General features: G+C 44.9%; 1 protein-coding gene across 45 annotated transcripts in view; it reads right to left on the bottom strand.

Annotated features, from left to right (window-relative positions):
- The window catches only part of LOC127578644 (fibrillin-2-like), a 168,583-nt gene that overhangs the window by 148,750 nt on the left and 195 nt on the right, over nucleotides 1–19,638 (bottom strand). The gene's annotated exons all lie outside the window — the stretch shown is intronic.

Consider the following 19,638-nt stretch of genomic DNA (forward strand, 5'->3'; position numbering starts at 1 on the left):
ATGTTTGGTGATAGATTAATTTTGGTTGATTTGAGTACCTCGATATCTCATCGCCCCTTCCGATGAACCAGCCCACTGCTCTAGGTGTAACCACCATAGGTCCCCACCATAGGGGTAACACCTGCCCCTGCACTGCCTCCATCACCTCCATCTAGCGACCCAAACAGTCCTTTCAGGGGAGACAGAGATTCACCTGCACCTCCCTTAATATCATCTGCTGCATTCAGTGCTCCAAGTGTGGCCTCCTCTACATTGGTGAGACCAAATGCAGACTAGGTGACCGTTTTGCAGAACACCTGCACTCTGTCCGTAACCGCGACCTGCATCTCCCCGTTGCCAGAAACTTCAAGTCCCCCCCACACAATATCACTGATCTGTCAGTCCTCGGCCTTCTCCACTGCCAGGAGAATTCCAAGCACAAGCTGGAGGAACAGCACCTCATTTTCCGTCTTGGAACCTTGCAGCCTAACGGCATGAACATTGAATTCTCCCACTTCAGGTAATCCCCACCCCCTTCCCCACGACACCCCCCCATCCCCCCACCATGCATCTTGTCTTCTTCCCTTTCCTAGCCTTTTTTCCCTCTCTCTCCTTACCTTTGACCCATCCCCCAGTAGATCTGCTCTCCCCTCCTCCCCCACACCTCCCTCTCACTATCTCTTACCTGCATCTGCCTATCACCACCCTGTGTCCACCCCGCCTCCCCTCTGTTGTCCACCTATCACTGCTCTGCTTTTCCCTCCTATATATTGGGCTTCCCCTTTTCCTATCTTCAGTCCTGAAGAAGGGTCCTGACCCGAAACGTTGACCGCCTGCTTTTCTCCACGGATGCTGCCTGGCCTGCTGAGTTCCTCCAGCATCATCGTGATTTTCCAGACCATTGCTATGCCCAGGATTCCTTTATAAAGCAGTGTTCACCCAGATACATAGGTAGCCCTGACTGAAGTGGGCGCAGGCTTGCTCTTGTAGAAAAACGTGAAGAAAGACCAGTGTGGCTTCATGTTGCTTAGAAAGGACGAATATTGTAAACTTCATCCTCCCTCCAGCAATCACTGATCACAAGGTAGACTTCTGGATAAACAGGAGTCTGTGACGAGGGAAAGCAGAGAGGTTTTCAGGGATTGACAGGGCTGGGATTCTCTCTCTGGAGAAGGAAGACTGCGAGCAGTCCATTAAAATTCCTAGGTGTTTGGTTGTGAGATATGAAGAAATTATTTCCAGGTGAGAATTAAGGAGGTATTTCTTTATGACGAAAGGGTTGTGATGTGGAATCGGCCTCCATGTGGAACGATTGAAGGGATGAGATTTAAGGGGGAACCTGATGCACACGAGACAGACTTAAACAGAGGAAACAAGGTTGTTGGATGGTTAGTTGGCAGTGACCAGGATGAGGAGACTCCGCTTGAGCTCCTCCGTCGAGGTGTCAGAAATAGAATGCTTAAAACCTCTGCTGGCTGAATGTCCCGGATTTAATTCCTGTTCCCTACTAACCTCAGTCGGAGACAGTGAATGGGGATGGGGTCTGATGGGGCACTTGCGAAAAGCTCCATCATTGTCGTTAGTACACACAGGCTGGGCAGTGTTGGGGGCTTGCAGTCTGGTTAGTAGCTTCCTTGACTTAGGGCTGCGCAGCTGGAGTGAGAGCAGTGCATTTTATAGATGGCATGCATTGCAGCCACTGAAAATTAAACATAACTGCAGATGCTGAAAATCTGAAACAAAACGTAAAATGAAAAAGCTCAGCAAGTCAGGCACCATCTGCAGAAAAGGAAATAGTCAATCTTTTGGTCTGTGACCCGTTGTTAGGATTGGGAAAGAGAAATGCAAGTTAGTTTTCAGTAGAACAAAGTGGAGGAGGGCTGGGCAGTGCAGCAGTTAGCGTGATGCTATCACAGTGCCAGTGACCTGGGTTCAATTCCGGCCGCTGTCTGTAAGGAGTTTGTACGTTCTCCCCGTGTCTGCGTGGGTTTCCTCTGAGTGCTCTGGTCTCCTCCCACATTCCAAAGACGTACGGGTTCGGAAGTTGTGGGCATGCTATGTTGGCGCCAGAAGAGTGGCGACACTTGCGGGCTGCCCCCAGAACACTCTACGCAAAAGGTGCATTTCACTGTGTGTTTCGATGTACATGTGACTAATAAAGATATCTTATCTTATAAAACAAAGTGAATGCCTGTGATAGGACAAGTCGAAATGGCTTAATAAAGGCAGTTACCAGCACCTTACGCATCCTGGTCTGTATGATGTGCTGTTACTGGTAAGGTGGTGGGAGCTACCCGACAGGCTCAACTTAACGAATAGAATAAGGAAAACTGAGCCAACATGATATAAAAACAGTAAACAGAAAATTCTCAAAAAACTCAGCAGGTCAGGCAGCATCTGCTGTGGAAAGATAAACGGTTAGCATTTCAGATGAATTGAGATAGAGAGAAATAAGTTTGTCTGGGTAGCAGGGAAACGTGGATGAAAGTAAGGGAATTTCTCTGATAGAGTGAAGACATGTGGCAGGTGAGATCAGGTGAAGCTGCCAAGGCCGTGTGATTTGTCGCGGATGTAGTTCTACCAGACTCAGACATGCCCAGCAGGCCAGACTATACACAGAGAGGAAAAGCAAAAGGACACAGACAGAAATGGTTCTTATAGAGACAAGTAAAAAGAGCACATTATCTAAAGTTAGAGAATGTAATACTGAGTCCAGAAGGCTGCAATGTGTCCAGACAAAAGATGAGGTCAAAAGATTCTCCTACTGTGTCCCCTCCCATCACTGTTCCCGTCTACCCAGCCCACCTCCCTTATTTGGTTCCAGGCTCCACCTTCCTCTCCTATCAGATACCTCATCTGCAGCCCTCTGTCACCTCCACCTATCACCTCCCAGCCCCCTTCACTCTCCCCTCCTCCAACTGCCTATTGCCCCCTCCTCACCTGGATCCACCTATCGCTTGCCAGGTCTGGCTGCATCCCTTCCCCTCATCTCTTTATACTGGCCATCTCTCCTCTATCATCCAGTCCAGATGAAATGTCAACGGCCTATTTCCCTCCACAGATGCTGTCTGACCCGCTGAGTTGCTCCAGCATTCGTCTGTTGCAAAAGATGAGGTCTTGTTCCTTGAGCTTGCACTAGGTCTTGTTGTAACAGTGCAGGGGGTGACAGATCAGAATGGGAGGGGGACGGTGAATTAAAATTGCAGGCAACTGGAAGCTCATGGCTGATCCTGTGGCCTGGGTGTAGGTGCTCCACAAAGCGATCAGCCAATGTACGTTTGGTCCCTACACTGTAGAGGAGTCCGCATTGTGAGTACTGAATGCAGCACGCTAGACTGGAAGAAGTCCAAAGGAGCTGCTGCTTCACCTGGAGAAGGTGCTTGGGTCTCTGGATGGTGAGAAAGGGAAGGGTAAAAGAACAGGTGCTGCATCTCCTGTGGATGCATGGGAAAGAGCCCTGTTTACTGCTGAACGTTTCAGCATCTTCTGATATTATTGCACCTTGCAGCCCCAGTGCAGTGGTGGGGGAGGGAATGAATGTTTAGTGTGGTGGATGACGTCTGGGGTGCCAAACATAGAACATATAGAACATAGAACAATACAGCACAGTACAGGCCCTTTGGCCCACAATGTTGTGCCGACATTTTATCCTGCTCTAAGATCTACCTAACCCTTCCCTCACACATAGCCCCCCATCTCTCTATCATTCATGTCTATCTAAGAGTCTCTTAAACGTCCCTAATATATCTGCCCCCACAACGTCTGCAGGCAGTGCGTTCCACGCACCCACCACTATCTGTGTAAAGAACTTACCCCTGACATCCCTCTTATACCTTCCTCCAATCACCTTAAAATGATGTCCCCTTATGTTAGCCATTGTCACCCTGGGAAAAGGTCTCTGACTGTCTACTCGACAGGTGGGGCTGCTCTGTCCTAGACAACGTCAAGAGCATTTAGATTTTCTCTTGTAGCCACGGTATTTTTGTGGCTGGTCCAGTTGAATCTCTGGTCGTTGGTGACCCATCTCAGGATGGGATTCGGTGATGCTATGCCATTTAAAGCAATGGGAGACAGGTGGACTTCCTTTTGCTCCAGATGGACAATTGCCTGGTATTTCTGTGGAACAGAACTTTCTTGCCATTTATTAGTCCATCCTTAATGTTATCTAGGACTGCTTCCCTTCTTGAGGAGTTGTGAATGAAATCGAAGATTGTGCTTGAATGGCAGAGAAAGATCATTGGTGAAGCGGCTGAAGATGATTGTGCCTCGGACACTGTGCTGAGGAAGGTAAATAGTTGCAAATTGTCAAGATCAAATTTACCACAACATGCTTCACCATGGCATTAACTCTATCAGTAAGCTCTTATTACTGTTGAAGTTATTCCTGGCTATACATCTGTTGAGCCAATTGATTCCAGACCTCTTTAATTATCACAGTTGATTGAAATATGCAATGGAAGGAGCTCTTTACCATGAGGGAATTAACCCTGCCAGATACTGATACCTATCACAGCTGGTCTGATAGTCCCAGGCTAATAAGAATCCAGGCTTATTTTGAAAAGCCATCACAGGGGACCCAATGGGGATTGATATAATTATAAGACAAATTAACATTTCATTGCATTTTTTTCTGGGTCAATCGTAAGATACATGGAACAGTGATTGAGCCTCTGTCGACAGAGGAAGCGCAATCAGTAAGATGAACCTTATGTTCAGTAAATGAGCCTTAAGTTTGTGCTTATGTGATCCATTGGAGGGGAATGGTGTGGATCGTTGAAGTTGTTGGCTGATGTTAGCTGAGGCTACTGTGGTGCTTAAGGGGAGTTAGACCAACACCGGAAGAAGATTATGACTGGAAGCTGGGGTACACTGTATGTGACAGCACATCTAGATGTTCTCTCCGTTCTGTGCCACCCGTCCTTGTAATCTCCCACTTGTACACCTGTGGGTGCTCTGCTGGCAACCCCTGGTAACAGAACGTCACTCAAGTTCCTGCTACAGTGGATGGAGGGAAAGAAGAGGGGGAGAGAGGGGCAGAGAGAAGGGGTGGGGGGGGGCAGGGAAAAGGAGAGAGAGGGAGGGGGAGAGAGGGAAAAAGAGAAGAGGGAGTGAGTGACAGAGATAGAGATGAAGGAGAGGGGAGAAGTGAGGGGGAAAGGGGAGGGGAAGGGGAGGGAGGGATGGAAAGTGAGGGGGAGGAGGGGGGAGAGGGAGGAGGGGAGGGGAAGAGGGAGGGGAGAGAGGATGAGAGGGAGGGGAGGGGTGAAATGATAGAGAGAAGGGAGAGAGGGGAAAGAGTGAGAAAGAAAGAGAGACACAGTAAAAAGAGAGGTGTGCAAGAGGGGTGAAGAGAGAAAAAGATTGCAGAGTGAGAAAAAGAGAGAAAGGGAGAAAATGACAGAGATTGAAAGGGAGAGAGAGAAAGAGAGAGGGAGGGAGAGAGAGAGAGAGAAGATAAGGGGCAAGGGTGGGGAGAAGGAGAGTGGGAGAAAAAGTGAATGAGGAGGAGGGGAGGAGAGAAACATGGTTAGAGAGACAGGGATAAAGACGCAGACAGAAAGAGACATGGAGAGAGAAAAATCCCTGATGGGAATTGTAATGCAGAGTCTTATTATAGATTCGGTGCACACAGGTCATGGAGTCAGCTAAATCCAAATGTCTCCATACCTTGAGTGGCAATATCCTCCTCACTGTGTCAGAGCCGAGTTGGTTCTGATGTCTGTTCGGAGCGACCTTTGTTGAAACTCTAGCGCCCCTGCACCATTGGCAGTGCCATCTTCAAACCAAGGCCCCACCTCCCCCTCAGACGAGTGTGAAAGATCCCAAGACTCTACTTAAAGTATAGAAGAGATTTATTTTACCCATTAATCAATATAACTCGAATAACTTCTCTGGGCCTCAGCACATTACTATTTATGAGATCATGTTCTGTAACATTTATCACATCGCATGGTTACTGATTTACTTTGATTATCATTGTAAGTCATATAAAATTTCAAGTATTTTAACAGGGTAATATTGGAAAATAACTGGGGATTTCTGTCCCAGAGTACAGAACGTCATTGACTTCAGTAATATTATGCTGAACAGCAAACTGACATCCAGAATGGATTAAAACGTAGCTACCTGGAACAAGGCTGAGGAAGGAGGTTGTGTGTGCCATATCCTTAACCCTAGCTGTCAGAGTTATCTTGGCATGGATGTGGACCTGCAGTTGGGATCACAGGAGCAGATCTCTTGGTAAACAGCCTTCAGAGACATTACTCCTCAGAGATAACGATATTGGAAAGTGAGCTCCTGTTGACCCTGTGCTGATATAGTGTTGAGTGCCAAACTCTTCTACGCATCCTTCCCTGCAGGTCCCTGACCATATCTGATGCCCGTGCTCCAGCTCCACTATCTCGAGGGCAGCACTGTGGCACAGAACTTAGTGCTATTGCTTCACCCTGCAGGGACCTCGTTCAATCCTGAGCATGGGTACTGTCTGTGTGGAGATTGTACATTCTCCTTGTGACCAGATTGTTTTCCTCCGGGTGCTTCAGTTTCCTCCCACATCCCAAAAACATCCTGATAGGTTTGGTAGTGAGTCATTCATAAATTACCCTTCAGTATAGAATAATGGCAAAAGAATCAAAAGGGGAGGTTTGGGTGGCATATGAGAGAGAACTAGTTGCAGGGTTACAGAGGAAAAAAGCAAGGGGGGGTGGGGCTGATGGGATTGCTGTGTTGGGAGTCATCATTGATTGGAAAGGCCAAATGGTGTTGTGATAATTCTGTTAAATGTCCGCCCAGCTCCATCGAAGGCAATCCTCCCAGTCAAGCCATCATGGCAGTCGACACTCAAGTGTCCAAACGACAAATGTCAATAATTTTCTTGGGATTGGGCGCTACCGTGACCCTGAGTTGACCTTCAGGAGCTTCTCCCAGCTTACTCCATGTTCAGTTTTTACTTATTATTGCGCAGCCATTAAGCACTAGAAAATGATTCTTGTTAATATTTCATCCTATGCTATGTAACAGCAAAAATAACCAAGTAATTCTTCAAGGTTGTTCTGCAATTGCACGAATACTTTGGAAGATATCACACTCTTCCCACTCAGTGGGTTTTAATCTGCGCTATTTCAAAGCCTCTTCATGCTGTAGGGACGATTAGGATGAACATCTAAATCAGATTTGCATAGATGATATCGGTACGGTAATGGGAGTGGGGGGAGAGTATGATTATTTATAAATCTAATTAATTTATACCAGTTAAGAGATCATTAATCTCTTTTATTTTTTCTCACTGGTGGCACTTAATGTTTAAGGTGAGAGGGGAGAAATTTAAAGGAGATCGAAGGAGTAGGTTTTTCCACAGAGAGGGTGGTGAATATCTGGAACAAGCTGCCAGAGGAGGTGGTGGAAGCAGATACAATCACAAAGCTTAAAAGGCATTTGGACAGGCATAAAGGGACACAGGCCTAATGCAGGCAGATGGGATTAGACAGGCATCATGGTCAGCATGAATGAGGAGGGTGAGAGGACTTGTTCCTGTGCTGTACGATTCCATGTTCTATGAATGTCGATGCATTCCAATTAAAGTCAGAGAGTTAAAGTGAAAATTTAAATAAAAGACTGCAGATGCTGAAAATCTAAAATAAAAACAGAAAATGCTGGAAATAGCACGTCAGTCTGTATCTGTGGTTAAAAAAAAGGGCTAACATTTCAGATCAAAGACATTCTGATGGAGGGCTTTGATCTGAAAAGCTAACTCTGTTTATCTTCCCACAGATATGGTATTACCTGCTGAGAATTTCCATCATTTTCAGTTTTTATTTTAGACAGTTAAAGGTTGTGGTTTAGGTGTATTTTTTTTGGTTGTTTGCACAAATCTGTTGTTTGCCCTTTTTTCCCAATCCTTTGTTTTAATCAAAATCACATACACAAAGGATCAGACAACAGGAGTTTCACAACCAACAGGACCTTGTTTTGCTACCAGTGGCTGGAAAGATCACTCATTCTGTCCCAGTGCGATACGATACCATCCAAAACATCCCCATCCTAAAGTGTCATTTCACTGTAGCTGCAGTGTTGGTGCTCTCTACAAAATGTAGAGCTGCACCTCACTAAGCCTTCTCCTAAAGCCCTGATGACTAACAGCCAAGAAGGACAGGGGCATCAGGTGTATGATGACACCACTGCCGCCAGGTTCCATTCTAAGTGATACACCATCCCAACATAAGTAGGCAACTTTCCATTGTGTCAATCTTAGAACATAGAACACTACAGCACAGTACAGGCCCTCCTACCCATGATCACAAGATCACAAGATCACAAGACAAGGGAGCAGAAGTAGGCCATTCGGCCCATCGAGTCTGCTCCCTTGTCTTGTGCAAAGAAAAGGGAAAAAAGAAACGAGAAATGGCGGGGGGGGGGGGTAGACTGCTCCATGAGCAGGAAAAAAAACTATTCTAACCCCAATTTCCAGCCTTATCCCCATATCCCTTGATACCTTGACTAATTAGACACCTATCTATCTCCTCCTTAAACGCTTCCAATGATCTGATCTGGCCTCCACCGCTGTACGTGGCAAGGAATTCCATAAATTCACTATCCTCTGGCTAAAGAAATTTCTCCTCATCTCTGTTTTAAACTGGTACCCTCTAATTCTAAGATTGTGCCCTCTGGTCCTGGACTCACCCACCAAGGGAAACAGCTTGGCCACATCTACTCTGTCCAGTCCTTTCAACATTTTAAATGTTTCTATGAGGTCCCCTCTCATTCTTCTGTACTCCAGTGAGTACAGTCCAAGAGCCAACAAACGCTCATCATATGTAAGCCCTTTCATTCTGGGAATCATCCTCGTAAATCTCCTCTGAACCCTCTCCAACATCAGCACATCCTTCCTAAGATATGGGGCCCAAAACTGTACACAGTATTCCAAATGAGGCCTCACTAGTGCCACATAGAGTCTCATCAACACTTCCTTACTTTTATACATTATACCTCTCGAAATGAATGCCAACAAAGCATTCGCTTTCCTTACCGCCGATCCAACCTGGTGGTTAACCTTTAGGGTATTCCGCACAAGTACCCCCAAGTCCCTTTGGACTTCTGTACTTTGAATTTTCTCCCCTTCTAGATAATAATCTGCCCGTTTATTTCTGTTTCCAAAGTGTACAACTGCACATTTCTCAACATTGAATCTCACCTGCCATTTCCTTGCCCATTCTCCTAAACTATCGAGGTCTCTCTGCAACCTTCCTGTCTTCTCAATACTCTCTACTCCTCCACCTATCTTGGTGTCATCCGCAAATTTTTTACTCCATCATCCAAATCGTTAATGTACAGGGTAAAAAGAAGCGGCCCCAACACCGACCCCCGTGGAACACCACTAGTAACCGGTAGCCAACCAGAACAGGATCCTTTTATTCCCACCCTTTGCTTCCTGCCAACCAGCCAAAGCTCCACCCATTCTGTTATCCTACCTGTAATTCCATAACCTCTCAGCTTATTAATCAGCCTCTTGTGTGGCACCTTGTCGAAGGCCTTTTGAAAGTCTAAATACACAACATCTACTGCCTCTCCCTTACCCACCCTACCTGAGATTTCCTCAAAAAACTCCAATAGGTTGGTCAGGCAGGATCTTCCCTTCATGAAACCATGTTGGCTTGGACCTATCTTGCCTTACACCTCTAGGTATTCCTTAACCTCATCCTTGAGGATGGATTCTAATAACTTTCCCACCACCGATGTCAGACTAATAGGTCTGTAATTTCCTTTATGCTGCCTCCCACCTTTCTTATACAACGGAACTACATTTGCGACCCTGCAGTCCTCCGGAACCATGCCGGAGTCTATCGATTCCTGGAAAATTATCACCAATGCCTCCGCAATCTCTGAAGCCACCTCCTTCAGAACCTGGGGATGCACCTCATCCGGTCCGGGAGACTTACCAGTCTTTAGTCCAGTTAGCTTTCCTAGCACCTTCTCTCTAGTAATCTTAAATGAACTCAGTTCCATTCCTTGAGACTCCTAACTATTCAGTATATTACTGGTGTCCTCCACAGTGAAGAACGATGCAAAATACTCATTTAGTTCCTCTGCCATCTCTTTATCATCCATTATAATCTCTCCTGCACCGTTATCGATTGGTCCTATATCAACCCATGTCTCTCTTTTACTCCTTATATATTTAAAAAAACTCTTAGTATCCTTTCGAATGTTATCTGCCAGCTTTCTTTCATAATTCATCTTTTCTATGATGTTGTGCTGAAGTTTTATCCTGCTCTAAGATCTATCTAACCCTTCCCTCCCACATAGCCCTCCATTTTTCTATCATTCATGTGCCTATCTAAGAGTCTCTTTAATGTCCTAATGTATCTGCCTCCACCACCTCTGCCAGCAGTGCATTCCACGCACCCAGCACTCTCTGTGTAAAAAACTTACCTCTGCCATCCCTCTTATACTTTCCTCCAATCACCTTAAAATTATACCCCCTCATGTTAGCCGTTTTCGCCCTGGGAAAAAGTCTCTGACTATCCACTCGATCTATGCCTCTTATCATCTTGTGCACCTCTATCAAATCACCTCTCATCCTCCTTCTCTCCAAAGAGAAAAGCCCTAGCTCGCTCAACCTATCCTCATGAGACATGCTCTCCAATCCAGGCAGCATCCTGGTAAATCTCCTCTGCACCGTCTCTAAAGCTTCCACATCCTTCCTATAATGAGGTGACCAGAACTGAACAAAATACTCCAAGTGTGGTCTAACCAGAGTTTTATAGAGCTGCAACATTACCTCACTCCTCTTGAACTCAATACCTTGATTAATGAAGGCCAACACACCATACGCCTTCTTAACAACCTTAACAACCTGTGTGGCAACCTTGAGGGATCCATGGATGTGGACCCCAAGATCCCTCTGTTCCTCCACACTGCTAAGAGTCCTGCCATTAACCTTGTATTCTGCCTTCGAATTCGATCTCCTGAAGTGTACCACTTCAAACTTAACCGGGTTGAACTCCATCTGCCAACTCCATCTCCATTCACCTACCACCTTTGACATCTGCCAACTCTTGAGTCCTCCTCACAACTTACTTTCATGTGAGGTTTTGTATTACAGCAAATCTGGTGCATAGCTGAGGGCCCAGTACAGATCATTATGGCACCCCACCAGTAACAGATCTTCCAAAGTGTATCACTTCAGACTTTTCCGGGTTGAACTCCATCTGCCACTTCTCAGCCCAGCGCTGCATCTTGAATCTTGAAGCTCTTTGTCTAATTCTTCCACCACACTGATGTATAAGTTTGCTTACTTTTGCACTGTATGAAGTAGGCCTTCTACCATTTTAAAACAGGCTAAATAACTGCTTGGCAATAAAACCCAGTTATTCAAGTATCGCCCATATTTTGGGAGGGCAAAAATGCTGGATTTTAGTGTTTCTTGATAGTGGTATAGAGTGACTCACCAAATCCTTGCAGCTGAAACCAACAACAATTAAATGACTGGAGTGAATTTCAAGGAAGTTATTTAGCTGAAACTGTTCCAGCAAGTCCCTGGGGATAAGGGCACCACCCTGTGCAGTTTGAAGCCATCTAAACCAGTAGCTGCTGTATTTGATCCCTCGTCTGTGCGAGGTGAGATGGGTTTGAGCTAGCCTTTCACAAACAAAAGCACAAAACATTGTGGATGGATTGCAACTCCCAGGATGGAAGGGAAGGGTATGAGAGCAGTACAAGAGGGTCCACGTCATCCTCTCACTCCCACCTAAAGTGTGAAGTGACACACATTGCAAGATCGAATTTGAAGGCAGAACACAAGGTTAATAGCAGGACTCTTAGCAGTGTGGAGGAACAGAGGGATCTTGGGGTTCATGTCCATAGATCCCTCAAGGTGGCCGTGCAGGTTGATAGGGTTGTTAAGAAGGCACATCCTCATTGACAGAGCAATTCCAGCACTTCACTGCTTAAAGATCCAGGGCAAAGCAGCCTGCCACATCAGCCACATTTTTTCCCCCACAGTGGTTGCAGTGTTAACGTCCACACAGTGTGCTGCAGTCACTTACCCCAGCAGCAGCTCCCTAAAGAAGGACAAGGGCAACAAGTACATGGGAGATTCACCGCCTATCTAAGTCACACACCATCCCAACAGGACGTACCTCACCAGTCCTTCATCGTCACTGGGTCTAATCCAGGACCTCCCTCCCAAACAGCACTGTGGAAGCACCTTTACTGGAAGCACTGCAGTGGTTCAAGAGGGTGGCTCACCATCACCTCCCAAGGGCAATTAAGCATAGGCAATAAACACTGACCTTGTTTGTGATGCACAGATCCTGATAAGTGAGTTAATTTTTAAAAATGACTAATTAATTACTTTTGGTTAGTAGAGATTCAGGCAGAGATATGCTGACCTATCCTCTTCCTTTCCATGTTGGGCTCAGCGATCTATAACTTCCAGCTGGGACCAAGGTTTATTATGAAGGAATGAGATCTTTAATGGTGCGGCAGCATTATCCCATCTGCTCAATCATGTTTTGGTTTCCACCACACAACTAATCCCCAGTAATTGTCTCAAACTCCCATATCAAATACACCAAGCTCCAGCCCATACAAAAGTCTGATGCCCACAATGAGGGCACACCTAGGGAAGACCACCTTATTCCACCTGCTACCCATGCAACCGCTGGCACTTGAGGCAGCTGGTCTTAAACATCCATTCACCTGATACAAGCTCGGAAACAGCTCACCGTCTACAACTAAAGGTTACTGGCTCCAGACTCCGAGGTGTTGATGAAAGGTGTCTGTATGTTGAATTAGGAAGGCTTACAAGCAGGCTCCTGTGGTACTCCAAACATTAGAATGATCAATGAACAATCTGCAGGAGGAATTCAGCGGGTCGAGCAGCATCTGAGGGAGGAAAGGAATTGTCGCCGGTCCTGATGCAGGGTTGCGACCCAAAACGTTGACAATTCCTTTCGTCCCTCAGATGCTGCCTGACCTGCTGAGTTCTTCCTGCAGTTTATTTGTTGCTCCAGATTCCAGTGTCTGCAGTCTCTTGTATCCCCAGTAGAATGATCAAATTTAAATTTATGTGCCATTGGCCTTTTCCTGGTTAGCACAGAGTCCATGGGAGTCTGTAAGTTCTCCCCGTGTGCCTGCGTGGGTTTCCTCCGGATGCTCCGGTTTCCTCCCATATTCCAAAGACGTATGGGTTAGGAAGTTGTGGGCACGCTATGTTGGCGCTGGAAGTGTGGCGACACTTGCGGGCTGCCCGCAGAACACTCTACGCAAAAGATGCATTTCACTGTGTGTTTCAAAGTACATGTGACTAATAAAGAAATATCAATATCTATCTAAATCGCTCTCTGTAAGTACATCAAGTAGTTGACTGGTGCAGGAGGGCCATAACCAACTTTCCTTTCCCATGGTAACAGGAAATGAATCTGATCAAGCATTTCAACTCACAACTTTTCTAAAGCATGGAATTAATTGATGGCATGGCACACACATAGCTAAGCGGAGAGCCATTGGAGTTCCCTCCGCTGCCATGTTACTAAGTATGTAACCAGCTGACTGAGTTATTTGAAGCTGGGGCGGTAGGAATACTTTGCCTGGTGTAAGTGTTGGGTTGGGAGGAAGCTTCATTGCAAAGCCCGGGCGGGTCACGTGCGGCAAACTGGGGGCCATTCTCCAGTTGCAAGATGCACCTAGGGATAATGTGTTCCAATGAGCTTATGGGGGCTGGTGGGCTCATCTGCCAATGGAAGACCTGTCCCTTGTTCACCAATCTGTGCTGACTGTTTGCTCTCACTCTTGGGCTAATCTGATTTCAAAGTTCTCATCCTTGTTTTCCAAACCCTCAGGTGCCAAATCCTCCCTGTCTCTGTAACCTTAATATCTCTTCTTTCCTCCAGCTCTGGCCTCTTGCCCGTCCCCACTTATTTCATCCAATCTGAGCTTTCAGATAACCAAACCCTAAACTCTGGAATTCTCTTCAGAACCTCTCCCTTTTCCATCCTAAAACTTATTTCCTCGATGAAGCTTTTGGTCCCCTCACCTAATGTGTCCTTTTGTTTGTAATCATTTTGTCCAAATGAATTTCAGTGCTGTGGTCGGGAACTGTTTTTATGGTGAAATCTGACAACTATTATTTACCAGTTTTGAAACTGCCAGTTAATTTTTGACCAACTTCATTTTCCTGAGTGATCCAAAACTCAGCAGTGTGTGGAATGCCTCACAAAACTTTCACCAGGTCCCAAATTGTGAGACACAAAAAATTCTGCAGATGCTGGAATCTGGAGCAATACACAGAAAGTGCTGGAGGAACTCAGTAGGTCGGGCAACATCCACGGAGGGAAATAAACAGTCGACGTTTCGGGCCGAGACCCTTCATCAGGACTCGGAGTTCTGTTGATCCTACTGTTTGGCTCACGGACCCCTCCAGGCATAGACAAAGCTGGGGGTTGTGGTGCAATAGGCAGGGGGTGGGGTGTTGGTGTGAAAATCAAATTTTCAAGAGACATGCATCCTCAGTGTGCATCAGACTCTGAAAATGATCTTACGCACCTTGGTCAGCATGGACAAGTTGGGCCGAAGGGCCTGTTTCATGCTGTTTAAACCTATGACTATGACTACGACTATGTATTCTTCTCATCATAATGACATTAAGAGTGCAAAATCAAAAACGTGCAGATGGTGAAATCCTCACAGCCCTGAAACGTTAACTGTTTCTCTTTCCACTGGTGCTACCTGACTCACTAAGTTTTTCCAGCATTTTCTGTTTTTGTGATATTAAGGGTTCAATGTATCAGGGACCACTGTCAATGCCCTTTATGTACTCAAATCTGCAAACACTTGAATTAGGAGCAGGAACTGGCCCATTCAGCCTTCTGGCTTGCTCCATCATTTAGAACTATCCCAGCCGATCTGTCTGCAGCCTAATTCTGCATTCCTCTATCCTGAGCAACTTACTTAACAAGAATCTACAGAGGGAAATGGACAGTCAGCGTTTCAGGCTGAGACCCTTCATCTGGACCCAGACGAAGTCTAGATAAAGGTTCTTGACCCAAAACGTCAACTGTCCATTTCCCTCCCTGCCTGACCTGCTGAGTTCCTCCAGCATCTAGTGTTTTGCTCCAGATTCCAGCATCTGCAGTCTCTTGTGTCTCCATCTTGACAAGAATCTAACTTCTTCTGTCTTAGAAATAGTTCCAAAGATGCACAACATTCTGAGAGAAAAACATGTAATTGTATATCTGCCTGAAATGGAAGATCTCTTATTTTGAAACTATGACCCTAGTTCTAGATTCTCCTTCAAGATGAAACATCATCTCCATATTGACCCTGTCAAGACTCCTGGGGATCTTATATGTTTCAATCAAGTCCATTTTCACTCTTCTAAACTCTGTAAACCTAGCTAGTCCAATCTTTTGTCATAAAACAATCTAACCATTTCAGGTCAATAAAAATCTAAAAAACTGAAAATGCTAGAAATCTAAAATAAAAACAGAAAATGCTGGAAATAGCAGGTCAGGCCACATCTGTCGGAAGAGAAACAGAGTTAACATTTCAGGTCGAAGACCATTCATCAGAACTCGTTTCAGATATTAGACTAGTAAACCTCTGGATTGTTTCCAATGTAAATAAGGAGATCAGCCTTGTGCACAGTACACCAGATGTAGTCACATTAATACTCTATATAATTGAAGCATAACCTCTCTAACATTGTATTTAATTTTTCCCTACTAAAATGGAAATTCCACATTTTCCCACATTGTACTCTATTCACCAGATCTTTAGCCAACTTACCAATGTGGTTGTTCTAAGATTTGACCTGTACCCAATTAGGTGCACCACAATTTATTATAATACACCACAGGCTAATTTGGCCCATGAATTGCTGTCATCTCAAGCCAAAAGCAAATGTAATTAAACCCCATTGCTTCAGTGTTAATCCACTGACCCAAAGCATGCCAAATAATGATTACTTTCTATTTACAAAGGCATCTCGTGAGACTTTAAACCAAGGTCCATCTTGCTACATTGGTTTAATAGATGTAACCAATCCCATGGATCCATTTAAAGTGATCACCTCTGAACTGTAAATTGTACGGTCAAAAACGGTCCCTAATATTATCTCCGGCAACACTCTCCAAGCAGCCACTAATGTCAATTATTTCTGTTCAGTTTTTGCACAAGAGAGTTCTTATATCAGAGCCTTTGACAGCAGAATGAGCACAAAATAATGATGCAGATTAGTGCAATGGGAACTCTGCTTGTCAGTATCCAGCTGTTGGATTTGATAACAATTTGGATATATTCCAGTGGCCCTGTTGTATGATTTCTTGCCTATAGCCAACCCATCTGGGAAAAAAGCCTCTTACATAGAATTTTACAGCACAATTCATTCAGATCCATTACTTACAGACCCCTCCCACCTCAATTTATCTCTTCCTAAAAACATAAACCAATCCCTTTCTCCCTGTCTAGATTTCTCATCAATACATTTCCTCTGCTGTATAACACACAATTACAAATAATCAAAAGAATGAGGATAAAAACACCCCATTTCTTTTCTTTTCTGGGTGCCTCACAGTTCACAGGGTCTTTGGGAGTTAAAGGTTGTTGTTGGAGGCTGATCGTTAATTCCTGCAGACTCCAGGGAAAAAAAAACTGGAGCATTGGTAGCCCGTGTTTGGGAAGGTGCTGCTCCCTGTCACTGGGATCTGTCTAATAAGAATCTCTTGCTCGGTCTCATGTACAAAGTTACAGAGCCTTGGCAGCAATCTTCAACCAGGGGGCAAGAGCAGAACATCGCAGGGTATTGTAAGAGGTGAGAAAGAGAGGCTGAAAGGTTTAAAATCAACCAAGAACTGTTGAGAATATACAGCAGTTCATGCTGTGGTTTGTATTAGAGTAGAAAAAAGCTCTTCAGCCCAACGAATCCATATCGACCATCAACCACCCATTTACACTAATCCTACATCAATCTGATTTTCCCCACATGCTCAACAACCCAAAACTGATGACCTCACACTCCCCTACACTGAGCTCCATATGCCAAAATTCTTCTGGTCCCTTAGTTCTTTATTATCCCATCTCCACTGCCACTAGCTGTGACACGTTACTCTGTACTGTTATTGTTTTTACCTGTACTACATCAATACACTCTGTACTAACTTAATGTAACTGCACTGTGTAATGAATTGACCTGTACGATCGGGATGCAAGACAAGTTTTTCACTGTACCAGTGACAATAATAAACCAATACCAATACATCTCCACCACTACTATTCTTCCTAATAGAGTGTCATTTACAAAATGACTCACACAATATGTGTAATATAAAAATAATATATTGTGGATGTTGGAAATCAGATAAAAATCTGGAAATACCCAGCAGGTCAGGAGGTAACCATGGCAAGAGAAATAGGTTTAATGTTCAGTCCAGTGACTTTTCATCAGAATTCTAAATTTGGTATAATCTGTAAATGATCCTTCTATTTCTGACTACCACAAGAAAGCTGAACTTTTCTCCGTGATTTACACCTGTGGCATCAAAAGTTTCCTTTGACATAAATTTGGCGTTATTGAACTCTATCTTATTCTGTCTTTTTTCACATTCAGATGCAAACTGAGTGCCTATTTTACTATTAAACTCGCATTTCTTCAGCATCTTTCACAGTCTCACAGGAGATGCTAATGAGCATGAAAACCTCACTTTATTTGCAGAGATGGATCCCACAAACTGTTGACAAGATGAACTGTTCCAGGTATTGGTTAAATATTGGCTGGAGCACAAGGGAAAATCGGCTGCTTTTCTTTGAAACGCTGGCATGGATCTTTTGAGAAGGGAAAGAGGGCTTTTGTTTAATGTCTCGCATAAAAGGTAGGAGTTTTTCGGCAGTGTTGCTGCATAAGGACAGCCAGGATGGAGTGGGTGCTCCTGTCACTGGTTCAAGAACACAAGTAAATAGGAGCAGGAGTAGGCTACCAGACCCAGCAAGCCCGCTCCACCATTCAATATGATCATGGCTGATTTATACTCTCAACTCCTCCTCTGTGCCAGTTCCCCATAGCCCTCAATTCCATTTGTTTTTTAGATCTTTATTAGTCACACATACAGCGAAACACACAGTGAAATGCATCTTTTGCGTAGAATGTTCTGGGGGCAACCCGCAAGTGTCGCCACACTTCCAGCGCCGACATGGCATGCCCACAACTTCCTAACCCGTACGTCTTTGGAATGTGGGAGGAAACCGGAGCACCCGGAGGAAACCCACGCAGACACAGGGAGAACGTACAAACTCCTTACAGACAGCGGCGGGAATTGAACCCAGGTCGCTGGCGCTGTAATAGTGTTCTGCTGACCGCTACACTACCGTACCTACCCTTTGGTAAGTGGTAGGTTATTATCTAAATGGAGAGAAACTAAATGGAGAGTGGAGTTCAGAGGGATCTAGGTGTTCCTGAGGATGATTCACAAAATGTTAGCAGGCAATTAATCTTTCAAAAATTTATCCAGCTCTACCTTAATTACATGTAATGATCCAGCCTCCACCGCCCTCAGTGGCAGAGAATTCCCGAGATTCACTACCCTCCGTGAGAAGAAATTTCTATACACCTCCATTTTAAATGACCAGCAGCTCATTTTGTAATGTCCCCTTGTTCATGACTCTTCCATTAATGAAAACATCTCAACATCTACTCCATCAAGCACCCTTAGGATCTTATATGTTTGAATAAGGTCACCCCTCATTCTTCTAGACTTTCAAGAAATACAGACCCAAACTGTCCAGCCTCTTTTTGATAGGACAAACCACTCACCCAGGAAATGGCCTGGTGAATCCCCTTTGGACTACCTCCAATACCACTATATCCTTTATTAGATAAGGGGACCAAAATTATGCAAAATATTCCAGGTGAGGCCTCACCAACACCCTATCCCCTTCACAATCAAGGCCAAAATGCCATTTGCCTTCTTAATTGCCTGCTAACGTTTTGTGAATCCTCCTCAGGAACACCTAGATCCCTCTGAACTCCACTCACTTGCATCTCTCTCCATTTAGATAATAACCCACCTCTTACCAAAGCGCAGGACTTCACACGTCCCCCACATTAGACTCCATTTGCCAGGTTTTAGCCCAGTCAATCAATCTACCTATATCCCACTGCAGAATCACCATGTCCCCTTTTACAACACAACCTTCCACCTGTTTGGGTAACATCAGCAAACTTTGAAACTTTACATTTCGTTCCCTTGTCCAGGTCATTCATGTAAATAGTAGGCAAAGGAAAACCAAGAACAGATCCACTAGTTACATCCCTTCAGCCTGAAAAGGAACCATTTATTCCAGTCCTCTGTTTTCTATGTGGCAGCCAGTTCCTCCAAATACCTTGGGCTCTTCACTTATGGATGCTTAGAACATAAAAACATAAGAAACAGGAGCAGAAGTTGGCCATCCAGCACCTCAAACCTGCTCCACTAAATAAGATTCATGGCTGATGTTTCATGTCCCCATATCTCTTTATTCCTTTACTGTCCAACAATCTATCGATCTCAGTTTTGAACGAAAACTACTACTGAGCCTCCACAACTCTCCAAGGTAGAGAATTTCAAAGATTCACCACCCTCTGAGTCAGGATGGTCTCGAACCCTTCACCTCCTGAGGCTGAGGTGG

The sequence above is a fragment of the Pristis pectinata genome, chromosome 15, assembly GCF_009764475.1.
Source record: "Pristis pectinata isolate sPriPec2 chromosome 15, sPriPec2.1.pri, whole genome shotgun sequence".
In the NCBI taxonomy this organism is placed as follows: Eukaryota; Metazoa; Chordata; class Chondrichthyes; order Rhinopristiformes; family Pristidae; genus Pristis; species Pristis pectinata.